At 34.3% G+C, this 4,217-nt stretch overlaps 1 pseudogene; it reads right to left on the bottom strand.

Moving 5' to 3' along the window:
• Positions 1 to 448: 448 nt before the first annotated feature.
• LOC112705231 (lysophospholipid acyltransferase 1-like) lies at positions 449 to 3,666 on the bottom strand (annotated as a pseudogene).
• Positions 3,667 to 4,217: the final 551 nt, after the last annotated feature.

Here is a 4,217-nt window from a genome sequence, read left to right as displayed (position 1 = left end):
AGAAATTAAGTGTATAATTATGATTGTTTAATGAACAACAATGAGAATAGGTGTATTCTTATTACTTGTGTAATGATGCATTACATTTTACATTAAATACAATTTTCAAGTGAGGTTTACATATGCATATAGATGTAGACATAATTATGGTATGTTACAATAGATCGAAGTTCCTCGCACTACAAAAAGTTATACGAGAGTTCAAGTTTTTATCTGCAGCTGAGATTTGAAAAATAGAACACCTTGAAGTAATTCTAACTTCTACGGAGTCAGGTGTTAACAAAGCATAGAGATTACAAAAAATTCAAGATGTTTGAATCATTATTTTCTTCAATAACAGCTTTTAAAAATACAATTAAATACCAATTGTGAAGAATAAAAAATAGATGTTACAAAACATTGAATGCCAACCAGGGTAGGAACCCATGGAAGATTGAAATGCATTCTCTCAGACTCTCACACTATTCTGATCCCATATCAAAAACTTCATGAAGATTGAATTGCAATGTCTACCCCATTGCTCTTTTTGAGCTTTGGATCTTGCAGGCCTCCTGGATTTGATTACTTTACCAAGAAGAATCATTAAAATAGGAAGAATAGTTCCAATATAATACACACGTCCGAATGCGGCAAGAGTTTCGTGCAGGTTTAGCACCTATTCAAAATTCAGAGAAACAATAGAACACTATTAAAACACCAAATTTGAATGAGTTAAAACTGTGAAGTATAAGCGACTAAACTGAAGGGTTGGAGAGGGAGGGAGAAACTAACCAAGAAACCGACGCTAGAGTAATTTATAACGACAAGTGTATAAGCAAACTTCAAAAACACGAATGCGTTTGCCATTGATGGGGCCATCGCTTGCTGCCATCTGTAAATGGCTGTTTCAAAAGAAACACAGCATGACATGTTAAAAAACAAGAGAAAAGCATACTAGCTTATTCTAATGTATTACCTCTTGAACTAGCAATCATTAACGCCGACTGAACAAAGAAGATGATGTATCCAGGATACACCCCCTGCAATAATAAAGCTAGAATGTTATAAAGCGCAGATTCAACAATACAACTTACCAGCACAACAAAGCAGTTCTGTCAAGAAATTAAAAAAATTCCTTCAAATTTTAAGGGTAACACTTTTTTGTAATACAAGGACTTAACTTGCAATGCAAGTAACTGGGAAAAAAAATCAATCAAGATGCAGTGTAAGTTTTACTCACATGCCAAATAGCACTGATGGTCTGTGTAGCAAGTAACTGAAAGAATCCGAGTTTCTTACCACTCTGAACAAGCCGCTCATAAACATCTAGTGCGAAACACAAACGATAGCATAATAAGATTTTCACAATTTCAGATTTTGAATCTAGCTTGACTTACAGGCTAAGAGAAGAAAAAAAATTAATGATGTTTAGAATTTGCCAGTTGTAACTATGCGATCTAAGCCTAAGACCTACCTAAATCAAGTTTCATGCCAAACTTTTGAAAGATTGGCTTTGTTCTACTTGAAGAAAAAGAATGCAAAACTCAATAATAAGAAACTCACAACGACGAAGCCATGTGCTGACTTGAATATTCCACACAGTTGGAATCACAACAGAACTCTTTGCAAACTCAACACCTAAAATATCCACATTCTTCGCTCGATCCCATCTTGGCTTTGGTGGAGACGAATTCACCCAACCACTGAAACCAAGACCAGAGATGATAATAGAAGATTCTGAAACCGACCAAATGAAATAATACTTCCAACGTGCCGTGAAGCCGGACATATATTGGTAACCAAACTTTTTCCAGAATGCCCATTCTTGGTATATAGGCTCTGTAAACCTGGACAGAGGAAAATAAGGGACTAGGTACAAATACAAGGCCATGTAGAAACCAGCTTGGATAAGGGCCCGAATGGTTGCTCCATATGGTGATGGTGATGGTCTTTTCGCTTCTTTGCTCCAAATCTGCGCAATAATGGAAAAAAGATTAGGACTAAAATCATCACTATCTGTTACTAATTTCTATTACTAGTAATCAAGGCCATCGGTTTTGTTTCTTATACTATTCTTCCTTCCACTACTATCCTCATAAATAATTTGTTTAATTAACTCTATAGAGTTCAAATTCAAATTTTAACTTAAGAAAGTTAACTAATTTCCACAATTTCATTTCTTTTCCCCAAGTTTAGGTAGTTAATTGATACTTATGTATATGTAAGTGTAAATAATTTAAAGATAATGTCCTAAATTGTAACTAAATTTGTTAGTTCTAGTTAATCAATAACTTGAATTCAAACATAATTACCCCCTTTCCTTCAGTCCAATCAAGATTGTCCTTCATTTCAAAGACAGGACCAGCAAAGTGACTCCTACAGCAGAGGCAGTAACCAATGTACTCAACCAGAGAAGGTAACTTCGTCAACCTGTATTTCCGTTGGGCTTCGCGTAAACCTTCTTCCTCTTTCAACAATCCATCATTGTAATTAAACTAACAAGAGATGATCTTCAGGGTCAACACCATTAAGGCCCCTACTTAGTAGTACCACACAATAGTCAATAAACTAGTCAACCAACCAACATAAATACCATAACCATATGTATATATAGGTAAGCAAAACAACGGAGTTACCACCTTCAATATCAGAAACATGGTACACCTGCAAAGCTACCATATAGTACATCAGCTACTGTATTGGTCATTGTTGAAAACTAATTGGTAGTTGTTACTTAAGTAGTATAATATAAATTAATCCTACGAAAATTAATTTTATTTAATTAAACTATTTGATTTCCTTGTAAATGAAACAAGCAAATAAGTTCGCAGTAAGCATTATAAAAAAAAATAGAAAGTTGGTTATGATTACTCAAATGCAAGGCAAATACAAGAAAAAAATGTTAATCATCTAACATTTTTCTATTTGTAATAATGTAGTCTATCATACTTCACTGGATATATTTGTAAAATATTTTTACTATACAAACAAATTAAATACATTCAGTTATACATTGCCTTCAATCACAGTAAGAAAATCGTAAACTAACAAAATTAAAAAAAGAAAAGAAAAGAAGAAATGAACGATGAACGAGTCCTCACCAGTGTCATCGATGCCACCATCCTTCCATACATCTCCACTCATGTAATACACATGGCTACAAAAACAAACAAACAAACAACCAAATCTTTTTTTTCCTTTTTGCCTCTCACTTTAAAAGCCAAAAATTGGAATGAAATGCATGAACGCAACCTTTGTCGTACACTCCTTCTGTTCTGAAATATATGTCACGTGGAAATTTTGGTACGTTAATAACTATGGAAGTGCGTATAATAATAGAATGGATGCAGAAACATTTTTGGATACATAGGTAGCGTACCAGCCAATGAGATAACCGAATCTGAGGAAGAAGGTGAGGATGCCACATCGGGGGCGATGGAGGAGCATGGAGGAGTAACCAATCATGATCAGGACCAAGAAGTGCATGTTAGAAGACAAACCGAAGGAAATGTAAGAGAGGAAGACGCCGATGCCGGCGGAGTATAGATGCTTAGGGAGGCGGCCGGGGACGATGCGCCACAGGAAGCTGAGAGGAACGGTGGCCGCGAAGCAGAGGAGAAAACGGAGCACGGGAACTGTGACACCGATGGAAGCAGCCATGGGTTCAAGCTCCACCTACATGGCCATGGCTTCTGATCTCTAGCAATAATTACAATAGGTTGGGTTGGGTTGATGATGTGCGATGAAATGAGAAGATGATGACGATAACAATAATGAAAAAGGAGGAGGTCGACCTTAGATTTTGAAACACGATTTTTGAATGTGTGAGTTGGTTCTGTGAAAGAGTTTTGCTAACAAGTAGTGAATACATGTGAAAGTGTTTTATGGAAAAAAAATAATCTTTTACTCTTATGAAAGTTTAATTTTGGGTGTTTGCTTTGCTACCATTACTACTAATTTATACGTCCAGAAATTTTATAAGAGGAACGAAATTAAATATAAAATAAATTAAAATATAATATAATAAAAAATTAACAAAATATAAATTATAGTATATAGGTCAAAATTAATAATTATATTATATAAGAATTAACATTCAACTATACATACTTTAAGATTTTGATATTTTTAAATTTGGTCTGTGATATTTTATATAATTAAAATTATCAATTTATCATCTGAAAGTAAATTTTGAAACATTCTCTTTTTTAACCTATACAATCATGTAATCTGTTAAA

Source organism: Arachis hypogaea, chromosome 8 (assembly GCF_003086295.3).
Source record: "Arachis hypogaea cultivar Tifrunner chromosome 8, arahy.Tifrunner.gnm2.J5K5, whole genome shotgun sequence".
Lineage (NCBI taxonomy): Eukaryota > Viridiplantae > Streptophyta > Magnoliopsida > Fabales > Fabaceae > Arachis > Arachis hypogaea.
The sequence above is the reverse complement of the archived record's forward strand: the minus strand, read 5'-3'. Positions and strand labels throughout refer to the sequence as shown.